Genomic DNA, 12,659 nt, shown 5'->3' on the forward strand with positions numbered 1-12,659 from the left:
TGGTAACTTGCGTTTCTCCACCAATCTTTGGCTTACAACATTGTTGTCGCTTTCATAAATGAATGCAACTAAACATGGGTGGCTTTCGATTAAACACCTTGTTCTCTACTACCTTTTCCATAATCTTTTTCTTTACTTCCTTTTCTTTTTCTTCAATTTCCCTTCCTTCTGCAGTTTATTTTTCTTCTTTTTCTATTCTTTCTTTTTCTATTTTCTCCTTCAACGTATGTTGATCCTTCTTGGCTTGTCTTGGTGTCATAAATTTCAACTTCATTTCATGTCCCTCATGCCTGAAATAAAGGGAACGTTCATCAAGATTGAGCGTTTTAAAATGAAGCCATGCCCATCTCAAAAGAAGATGACAAGAGTTCGTGGGAGCAATATCACATAATACTTCTTTCACACATTGTCATATACTGAATTTGATCCTTGCTTGATTCGGATGAAAGCTTGTAGGTAACTTGAGTTTCTCTACCAATCTTTAGCTTACAACATTGTTGTCGCTTTCGTAAACGAATGCAACTAAACATGGGTGGCTTTCGATTAAACACCTTGTTCTCTACTACCTTTTCCATAATCTTTTTCTTTACTTCCTTTTCTTTTTCTTCAATTTCCCTTCCTTCTGCAGTTTATTTTTCTTCTTTTTCTATTCTTTCTTTTTCTATTTTCTCCTTCAACGTATGTTGATCCTTCTTGGCTTGTCTTGGTGTCATAAATTTCAACTTCATTTCATGTCCCTCATGCCTCAAATAAAGGGAACGTTCATCAAGATTGAACGTTTTAAAATGAAGCCATGCCCATCTCAAAAGAAGATGACAAGAGTTCGTGGGAGCAATATCACATAATACTTCTTTCACACATTGACCTGTACTGAATTTGATCCTTGCTTGATTTGGACGAAAGCTTGTTGGTAACTTGAGTTTCTCCACCAATCTTTGGCTTACAACATTGTTGTCGCTTTCGTAAACGAATGCAACTAAACATGGGTGGCCTTCGATTAAACACCTTGTTCTCTATTACCTTTTTCATAATCTTTTTCTTTACTTCCTTTTCTTTTTCTTCAATTTCCCTTCCTTCTGCAGTTTATTTTTCTCCTTTTTCTATTCTTTCTTTTTCTATTTTCTCCTTCAACGTATGTTGATCCTTCTTGGCTTGTCTTGGTGTCATAAATTTCAACTTCATTTCATGTCCGTCATGCCTCAAATAAAGGGAACGTTCATCAAGATTGAGCATTGTAAAATGAACCCATGACCATCTCAAAATTAGATGACAACAGTTCGTGGGAACAATATCACATAATACTTCTTTCACACATTGTCCTGTACTGAATTTGATCCTTGCTTGATTCGGATGAAAGCTTGTTGGTAACTTGAGTTTGTCCACCAATATTTGGCTTACAACATTGTTGTCGCTTTCGTAAACAAATGCAACCAAACATGGGTGGTTTTCGATTAAACACCTTGTTCTCTACTACCTTTTCCATAATCTTTTTCTTTACTTCCTTTTCTTTTTCTTCAATTTCCCTTCCTTCTGCAGTTTATTTTTCATCTTTTTCTATTCTTTCTTTTTCGATTTTCTCCTTCAACGTATGTTGATCGTTCTTGGCTTGTCTTGGTGTCATAAATTTCAACTTCATTTCATGTCCCTCATGCCTGAAATAAAGGGAACGTTCATCAAGATAGAGCGTTTTAAAATAAAGTCATGCCCATCTCAAAAGAAGATGACAAGAGTTCGTAGGAGCAATATCACATAATACTTCTTTCACACATTGTCCTGTACTGAATTTGATCCTTGCTTGATTCGGATGAAAGCTTGTTGGTAACTTTAGTTTCTCCACCAATCTTTGGCTTACAACATTGTTGTCGCTTTCGTAAACGAATGCAACTAAACATGGGTGGCTTTCGATTAAACACCTTGTTCTCTACTACCTTTTCCATAATCTTTTTCTTTACTTCCTTTTCTTTTTCTTCAATTTCCCTTCCTTCTGCAGTTTATTTATCTTCTTTTTCTATTCTTTCTTTTTCTATTTTCTCCTTCAACGTATGTTGATCCTTCTTGGCTTGTCTTGGTGTCAAAAATTTCAACTTCATTTCATGTCCCTCATGCCTCAAATAAACGAAACATTCATCAAGATAGAGCGTTTTAAAATAAAGTCATGCCCATCTCAAAACAAGATGACAAGAGTTCGTAGGAGCAATATCACATAATACTTCTTTCACACATTGTCCTGTACTGAATTTGATCCTTGCTTGATTCGGATGAAAGCTTGTTGGTAACTTTAGTTTCTCCACCAATCTTTGGCTTACAACATTGTTCTCGCTTTCGTAAACGAATGCAACTAAACATGGGTGGCTTTCGATTAAACACCTTGTTCTCTACTACCTTTTCCATAATCTTTTTCTTTACTTCCTTTTCTTTTTCTTCAATTTCCCTTCCTTCTGCAGTTTATTTTTCTTCTTTTTCTATTCTTTCTTTTTCTATTTTCTCCTTCAACGTATGTTGATCGTTCTTGGCTTGTCTTGGTGTCATAAATTTCAACTTCATTTCATGTCCCTCATGCCTCAAATAAACGGAACATTCATCAAGATAGAGCGTTTTAAAATAAAGTCATCCCCATCTCAAAAGAAGATGACAAGAGTTCGTAGGAGCAATATCACATAATACTTCTTTCACACATTGTCTTGTACTGAACATGATCCTTGCTTGATTCGGATGAAAGCTTGTTGGTAACTTGAGTTTCTCCACCAATCTTTGGCTTACAACATTGTTGTCGCTTTCGTAAACGAATGCAACTAAACATGGGTGGCCTTCGATTAAACACCTTGTTCTCTATTACCTTTTTCATAATCTTTTTTTGTACTTCCTTTTCTTTTTCTTCAATTTCCCTTCCTTCTGCAGTTTATTTTTCTTCTTTTTCTATTCTTTCTTTTTCTATTTTCTCCTTCAACGTCTGTTGATCCTTCTTGGCTTGTCTTGGTGTCATAAATTTCAACTTCATTTCATGTCCCTCATTCCTCAAATAAAGGGAACGTTCATCAAGATAGAGCGTTTTAAAATGAACCCATGCCCATCTCAAAAGAAGATGACAAGGGTTCGTGGGAGCAATATCACATAATACTTCTTTCACACATTGTCCTATACTGAATTTGATCCTTGCTTGATTCGGATGAAAGCTTGTTGGTAACTTGAGTTTCTCTACCAATCTTTGGCTTACAACATTGTTGTCGCTTTCGTAAACAAATGCAACCAAACATGGGTGGTTTTCGATTAAACACCTTGTTCTCTACTACCTTTTCCATAATCTTTTTCTATACTTCCTTTTTCTTTTTCTTCAATTTCCCTTCCTTTTGCAGTTTATTTTTTCTTCTTTTTCTATTCTTTCTTTTTCTATTTTCTCCTTCAACGTATGTTGATCCTTCTTGGCTTGTCATGGTGTCATAAATTTCAACTTCATTTCATGTCCCTCATGCCTCAAATAAAGGGAACGTTCATCAAGATTGAGCGTTTTAAAATGAAGCCATGCCCGTCTCAAAATTAGATGACAACAGTTCGTGGGAACAATATCACATAATACTTCTTTCACACATTGTCCTGTACTGAATTTGATCCTTGCTTGATTCGGATGAAAGCTTGTTGGTAACTTGAGTTTGTCCACCAATATTTGGCTTACAACATTGTTGTCGCTTTCGTAAACAAATGCAACCAAACATGGGTGGTTTTGGATTAAACACCTTGTTCTCTACTACCTTTTCCATAATCTTTTTCTTTACTTCCTTTTCTTTTTCTTCAATTTCCTTTCCTTCTGCAGTTTATTTTTCTTCTTTTTCTATTCTTTCTTTTTCTATTTTCTCCTTCAACGTATGTTGATCGTTCTTGGCTTGTCTTGGTGTCATAAATTTCAACTTCATTTCATGTCCCTCATGCCTGAAATAAAGGGAACGTTCATCAAGATTGAGCGTTTTAAAATGAAGTCATGCCCATCTCAAAAGAAGATGACAAGAGTTCGTGGGAGCAATATCACATAATACTTCTTTCACACATTGTCTTGTACTGAATTTGATCCTTGCTTGATTTGTATGAAAGCTTGTTGGTAACTTGAGTTTCTCCACCAATCTTTGGCTTACAACATTGTTGTCGCTTTCATAAATGAATGCAACTAAACATGGGTGGCTTTCGATTAAACACCTTGTTCTCTACTACTTTTTCCATAATCTTTTTCTTTACTTCCTTTTCTTTTTCTTCAATTTCCCTTCCTTCTGCAGTTTATTTTTCTTCTTTTTCTATTCTTTCTTTTTCTATTTTCTCCTTCAACGTATGTTGATCCTTCATGGCTTGTCTTGGTGTCATAAATTTCAACTTCATTTCATGTCCCTCATGCCTGAAATAAAGGGAACGTTCATCAAGATTGAGCGTTTTAAAATGAAGCCATGCCCATCTCAAAAGAAGATGACAAGAGTTCGTGGGAGCAATATCACATAATACTTCTTTCACACATTGTCTTGCACTGAATTTGATCCTTGCTTGATTTGTATGAAAGCTTGTTGGTAACTTGAGTTTCTCCACCAATCTTTGGCTTACAACATTGTTGTCGCTTTCGTAAACGAATGCAACTAAACATGGGTGGCCTTCGATTAAACACCTTGTTCTCTATTACCTTTTTCATAATCTTTTTCTTTACTTCCTTTTCTTTTTCTTCAATTTCCCTTCCTTCTGCAGTTTATTTTTCTTCTTTTTCTATTCTTTCTTTTTCTATTTTCTCCTTCAACGTATGTTGATCCTTCTTGGCTTGTCTTGGTGTCATAAATTTCAACTTCATTTCCTGTCCGTCATGCCTCAAATAAAGGGAACGTTCATCAAGATTGAGCATTGTAAAATGAACCCATGACCATCTCAAAATTAGATGACAACAGTTCGTGGGAACAATATCACATAATACTTCTTTCACACATTGTCCTGTACTGAATTTGATCCTTGCTTGATTCGGATGAAAGCTTGTTGGTAACTTGAGTTTGTCCACCAATATTTGGCTTACAACATTGTTGTCGCTTTCGTAAACAAATGCAACCAAACATGGGTGGTTTTCGATTAAACACCTTGTTCTCTACTACCTTTTCCATAATCTTTTTCTTTACTTCCTTTTCTTTTTCTTCAATTTCCCTTCCTTCTGCAGTTTATTTTTCTTCTTTTTCTATTCTTTCTTTTTCTATTTTCTCCTTCAACGTATGTTGATCCTTCTTGGCTTGTCTTGGTGTCATAAATTTCAACTTCATTTCATGTCCGTCATGCCTCAAATAAAGGGAACGTTCATCAAGATTGAGCATTGTAAAATGAACCCATGACCATCTCAAAATTAGATGACAACAGTTCGTGGGAACAATATCACATAATACTTCTTTCACACATTGTCCTGTACTGAATTTGATCCTTGCTTGATTCGGATGAAAGCTTGTTGGTAACTTGAGTTTGTCCACCAATATTTGGCTTACAACATTGTTGTCGCTTTCGTAAACAAATGCAACCAAACATGGGTGGTTTTCGATTAAACACCTTGTTCTCTACTACCTTTTCCATAATCTTTTTCTTGACTTCCTTTTCTTTTTCTTCAATTTCCCTTCCTTCTGCAGTTTATTTTTCTTCTTTTTCTATTCTTTCTTTTTCTATTTTCTCCTTCAACGTATGTTGATCGTTCTTGGCTTGTCTTGGTGTCATAAATTTCAACTTCATTTCATGTCCCTCATGCCTGAAATAAAGGGAACGTTCATCAAGATTGAGCGTTTTAAAATGAAGCCATGCCCATCTCAAAAGAAGATGACAAGAGTTCGTGGGAGCAATATCACATAATACTTCTTTCACACATTGTCTTGTACTGAATTTGATTCTTGGTTGATTTATATGAAAGCTTGTTGGTAACTTGAGTTTCTCCACCAATCTTTGGCTTACAACATTGTTGTCGCTTTCATAAATGAATGCAACTAAACATGGGTGGCTTTCGATTAAACACCTTGTTCTCTACTACCTTTTCCATAATCTTTTTCTTTACTTCCTTTTCTTTTTCTTCAATTTCCCTTCCTTCTGCAGTTTATTTTTCTTCTTTTTCTATTCTTTCTTTTTCTATTTTCTCCTTCAACGTATGTTGATCCTTCTTGGCTTGTCTTGGTGTCATAAATTTCAACTTCATTTCATGTCCCTCATGCCTGAAATAAAGGGAACGTTCATCAAGATTGAGCGTTTTAAAATGAAGCCATGCCCATCTCAAAAGAAGATGACAAGAGTTCGTGGGAGCAATATCACATAATACTTCTTTCACACATTGTCTTGTACTGAATTTGATCCTTGCTTGATTTGTATGAAAGCTTGTTGGTAACTTGAGTTTCTCCACCAATCTTTGGCTTACAACATTGTTGTCGCTTTCGTAAACGAATGCAACTAAACATGGGTGGCCTTCGATTAAACACCTTGTTCTCTATTACCTTTTTCATAATCTTTTTCTTTACTTCCTTTTCTTTTTCTTCAATTTCCCTTCCTTCTGCAGTTTATTTTTCTTCTTTTTCTATTCTTTCTTTTTCTATTTTCTCCTTCAACATATGTTGATCCTTCTTGGCTTGTCTTGGTGTCATAAATTTCAACTTCATTTCATGTCCGTCATGCCTCAAATAAAGGGAACGTTCATCAAGATTGAGCATTGTAAAATGAACCCATGACCATCTCAAAATTAGATGACAACAGTTCGTGGGAACAATATCACATAATACTTCTTTCACACATTGTCCTGTACTGAATTTGATCCTTGCTTGATTCGGATGAAAGCTTGTTGGTAACTTGAGTTTGTCCACCAATATTTGGCTTACAACATTGTTGTCGCTTTCGTAAACAAATGCAACCAAACATGGGTGGTTTTCGATTAAACACCTTGTTCTCTACTACCTTTTCCATAATCTTTTTCTTTACTTCCTTTTCTTTTTCTTCAATTTCCCTTCCTTCTGCAGTTTATTTTTCTTCTTTTTCTATTCTTTCTTTTTCTATTTTCTCCTTCAACGTATGTTGATCCTTCTTGGCTTGTCTTGGTGTCATAAATTTCAACTTCATTTCATGTCCGTCATGCCTCAAATAAAGGGAACGTTCATCAAGATTGAGCATTGTAAAATGAACCCATGACCATCTCAAAATTAGATGACAACAGTTCGTGGGAACAATATCACATAATACTTCTTTCACACATTGTCCTGTACTGAATTTGATCCTTGCTTGATTCGGATGAAAGCTTGTTGGTAACTTGAGTTTGTCCACCAATATTTGGCTTACAACATTGTTGTCGCTTTCGTAAACAAATGCAACCAAACATGGGTGGTTTTCGATTAAACACCTTGTTCTCTACTACCTTTTCCATAATCTTTTTCTTTACTTCCTTTTCTTTTTCTTCAATTTCCCTTCCTTCTGCAGTTTATTTTTCTTCTTTTTCTATTCTTTCTTTTTCTATTTTCTCCTTCAACGTATGTTGATCGTTCTTGGCTTGTCTTGGTGTCATAAATTTCAACTTCATTTCATGTCCCTCATGCCTGAAATAAAGGGAACGTTCATCAAGATTGAGCGTTTTAAAATGAAGCCATGCCCATCTCAAAAGAAGATGACAAGAGTTCGTGGGAGCAATATCACATAATACTTCTTTCACACATTGTCTTGTACTGAATTTCATCCTTGCTTGATTTGTATGAAAGCTTGTTGGTAACTTGAGTTTCTCCACCAATCTTTGGCTTACAACATTGTTGTCGCTTTCATAAATGAATGCAACTAAACATGGGTGGCTTTCGATTAAACACCTTGTTCTCTACTACCTTTTCCATAATCTTTTTCTTTACTTCCTTTTCTTTTTCTTCAATTTCCCTTCCTTCTGCAGTTTATTTTTCTTCTTTTTCTATTCTTTCTTTTTCTATTTTTTCCTTCAACGTATGTTGATCCTTCTTGGCTTGTCTTGGTGTCATAAATTTCAACTTCATTTCATGTCCCTCATGCCTCAAATAAAGGGAACGTTCATCAAGATTGAGCGTTTTAAAATGAAGCCATGCCCATCTCAAAAGAAGATGACAAGAGTTCGTGGGAGCAATATCACATAATACTTCTTTCACACAATGTCTTGTACTGAATTTGATCCTTGCTTGATTCGGATGAAAGCTTGTTGGTAACTTGAGTTTCTCTACCAATCTTTGGCTTACAACATTGTTGTCGCTTTCGTAAACGAATGCAACTAAACATGGGTGGCTTTCGATTAAACACCTTGTTCTCTACTACCTTTTCCATAATCTTTTTCTTAACTTCCTTTTCTTTATCTTCAATTTCCCTTCCTTCTGCAGTTTATTTTTCTTCTTTTTCTATTCTTTCTTTTTCGATTTTCTCCTTCAACGTATGTTGATCGTTCTTGGCTTGTCTTGGTGTCATAAATTTCAACTTCATTTCATGTCCCTCATGCCTGAAATAAAGGGAACGTTCATCAAGATTGAGCGTTTTAAAATGAAGCCATGCCCATCTCAAAAGAAGATGACAAGAGTTCGTGGGAGCAATATCACATAATACTTCTTTTACACATTGTCTTGTACTGAATTTGATCCTTGCTTGATTTGTATGAAAGCTTGTTGGTAACTTGAGTTTCTCCACCAATCTTTGGCTTACAACATTGTTGTCGCTTTCGTAAACGAATGCAACTAAACATGGGTGGCCTTCGATTAAACACCTTGTTCTCTATTACCTTTTTCATAATCTTTTTCTTTACTTCCTTTTCTTTTTCTTCAATTTCCCTTCCTTCTGCAGTTTATTTTTCTTCTTTTTCTATTCTTTCTTTTTCTATTTTCTCCTTCAACGTATGTTGATCCTTCTTGGCTTGTCTTGGTGTCATAAATTTCAACTTCATTTCATGTCCGTCATGCCTCAAATAAAGGGAACGTTCATCAAGATTGAGCATTGTAAAATGAACCCATGACCATCTCAAAATTAGATGACAACAGTTCGTGGGAACAATATCACATAATACTTCTTTCACACATTGACCTGTACTGAATTTGATCCTTGCTTGATTTGGACGAAAGCTTGTTGGTAACTTGAGTTTCTCCACCAATCTTTGGCTTACAACATTGTTGTCGCTTTCGTAAACGAATGCAACTAAACATGGGTGGCCTTCGATTAAACACCTTGTTCTCTATTACCTTTTTCATAATCTTTTTCTTTACTTCCTTTTCTTTTTCTTCAATTTCCCTTCCTTCTGCAGTTTATTTTTCTTCTTTTTCTATTCTTTCTTTTTCTATTTTCTCCTTCAACGTATGTTGATCCTTCTTGGCTTGTCTTGGTGTCATAAATTTCAACTTCATTTCATGTCCGTCATGCCTCAAATAAAGGGAACGTTCATCAAGATTGAGCATTGTAAAATGAACCCATGACCATCTCAAAATTAGATGACAACAGTTCGTGGGAACAATATCACATAATACTTCTTTCACACATTGTCCTGTACTGAATTTGATCATTGCTTGATTCGGATGAAAGCTTGCTGGTAACTTGAGTTTCTCTACCAATCTTTGGCTTACAACATTGTTGTCGCTTTCGTAAACGAATGCAACTAAACATGGGTGGCTTTCGATTAAACACCTTGTTCTCTACTACCTTTTCCATAATCTTTTTCTTTACTTCCTTTTCTTTTTCTTCAATTTCCCTTCCTTCTGCAGTTTATTTTTCTTCTTTTTCTATTCTTTCTTTTTCTATTTTCTCCTTCAACGTATGTTGATCCTTCTTGGCTTGTCTTGGTGTCATAAATTTCAACTTCATTTCATGTCCCTCATGCCTGAAATAAAGGGAACGTTCATCAAGATTGAGCGTTTTAAAATGAAGCCATGCCCATCTCAAAAGAAGATGACAAGAGTTCGTGGGAGCAATATCACATAATACTTCTTTCACACATTGTCTTGTACTGAATTTGATCCTTGCTTGATTCGGATGAAAGCTTGTTGGTAACTTGAGTTTCTCTACCAATCTTTGGCTTACAACATTGTTGTCGCTTTCGTAAACGAATGCAACTAAACATGGGTGGCTTTCGATTAAACACCTTGTTCTCTACTACCTTTTCCATAATCTTTTTCTTTACTTCCTTTTCTTTTTCTTCAATTTCCCTTCCTTCTGCAGTTTATTTTTCTTCTTTTTCTATTCTTTCTTTTTCTATTTTCTCCTTCAACGTATGTTGATCCTTCTTGGCTTGTCTTGGTGTCATAAATTTCACCTTCATTTCATGTCCGTCATGCCTCAAATAAAGGGAACGTTCATCAAGATTGAGCATTGTAAAATGAACCCATGCCCATCTCAAAAGAAGATGACAAGGGTTCGTGGGAGCAATATCACATAATACTTCTTTCACACATTATCCTATACTGAATTTGATCCTTGCTTGATTCGAATGAAAGCTTGTTGGTAACTTGAGTTTCTCTACCAATCTTTGGCTTACAACATTGTTGTCGCTTTCGTAAACGAATGCAACTAAACATGGGTGGCTTTTGATTAAACACCTTGTTCTCTACTACCTTTTCCATAATCTTTTTCTATACTTCCTTTTCTTTTTCTTCAATTTCCCTTCCTTCTGCAGTTTATTTTTTCTTCTTTTTCTATTCTTTCTTTTTCTATTTTCTCCTTCAACGTATGTTGATCCTTCTTGGCTTGTCTTGGTGTCATAAATTTCAACTTCATTTCATGTCCCTCATGCCTCAAATAAAGGGAACGTTCATCAAGATTGAGCGTTTTAAAATGAAGCCATGCCCATCTCAAAAGAAGATGACAAGAGTTCGTAGGAGCAATATCACATAATACTTCTTTCACATATTGTCCTGTACTGAATTTGATCCTTGCTTGATCGGTATGAAAGCTTGTTGGTAACTTGAGTTTCTCGACCAATCTTTGGCTTACAACATTGTTGTCGCTTTCATAAATGAATGCAACTAAACATGGGTGGCTTTCGATTAAACACCTTGTTCTCTACTACCTTGTCCATAATCTTTTTCTCTACTTCCTTTTCTTTTTCTTCAATTTCCCTTCCTTCTGCAGTTTATTTTTCTTCTTTTTCTATTCTTTCTTTTTCGATTTTCTCCTTCAACGTATGTTGATCGTTCTTGGCTTGTCTTGGTGTCATAAATTTCAACTTCATTTCATGTCCGTCATGCCTCAAATAAAGGGAACGTTCATCAAGATTGAGCATTGTAAAATGAACCCATGACCATCTCAAAATTAGATGACAACAGTTCGTGGGAACAATATCACATAATACTTCTTTCACACATTGTCCTGTACTGAATTTGATCCTTGCTTGATTCGGATGAAAGCTTGTTGGTAACTTGAGTTTGTCCACCAATATTTGGCTTACAACATTGTTGTCGCTTTCGTAAACAAATGCAACCAAACATGGGTGGTTTTCGATTAAACACCTTGTTCTCTACTACCTTTTCCATAATATTTTTCTTTACTTCCTTTTCTTTTTCTTCAATTTCCCTTCCTTCTGCAGTTTATTTTTCTTCTTTTTCTATTCTTTCTTTTTCTATTTTCTCCTTCAACGTATGTTGATCCTTCTTGGCTTGTCTTGGTGTCATAAATTTCAACTTCATTTCATGTCCGTCATGCCTCAAATAAAGGGAACGTTCATCAAGATTGAGCATTGTAAAATGAACCCATGCCCATCTCAAAAGAAGATGACAAGGGTTCGTGGGAGCAATATCACATAATACTTCTTTCACACATTGTCCTATACTGAATTTGATCCTTGCTTGATTCGGATGAAAGCTTGTTGGTAACTTGAGTTTCTCTACCAATCTTTGGCTTACAACATTGTTGTCGCTTTCGTAAACGAATGCAACTAAACATGGGTGGCTTTTGATTAAACACCTTGTTCTCTACTACCTTTTCCATAATCTTTTTCTATACTTCCTTTTCTTTTTCTTCAATTTCCCTTCCTTCTGCAGTTTATTTTTTCTTCTTTTTCTATTCTTTCTTTTTCTATTTTCTCCTTCAACGTATGTTGATCCTTCTTGGCTTGTCTTGGTGTCATAAATTTCAACTTCATTTCATGTCCCTCATGCCTCAAATAAAGGGAACGTTCATCAAGATTGAGCGTTTTAAAATGAACCCATGCCCATCTCAAAAGAAGATGACAAGGGTTCGTGGGAGCAATATCACATAATACTTCTTTCACACAATGTCCTATACTGAATTTGATCCTTGCTTGATTCGGATGAAAGCTTGTTGGTAACTTGAGTTTCTCTACCAATCTTTGGCTTACAACATTGTTGTCGCTTTCGTAAACAAATGCAACTAAACATGGGTGGCTTTTGATTAAACACCTTGTTCTCTACTACCTTTTCCATAATCTTTTTCTATACTTCCTTTTCTTTTTCTTCAATTTCCCTTCCTTCTGCAGTTTATTTTTTCTTCTTTTTCTATTCTTTCTTTTTCTATTTTCTCCTTCAACGTATGTTGATCCTTCTTGGCTTGTCTTGGTGTCATAAATTTCAACTTCATTTCATGTCCCTCATGCCTCAAATAAACAGAACGTTCATCAAGATAGAGCGTTTTAAAATGAACCCATGCCCATCTCAAAAGAAGATGACAAGGGTTCGTGGGAGCAATATCACATAATACTT

This window comes from Vigna unguiculata, chromosome 8 (genome assembly GCF_037176805.1).
Source record: "Vigna unguiculata cultivar grain cowpea cultivar isolate G323 ecotype 2 chromosome 8, ASM3717680v1, whole genome shotgun sequence".
NCBI lineage: Eukaryota > Viridiplantae > Streptophyta > Magnoliopsida > Fabales > Fabaceae > Vigna > Vigna unguiculata.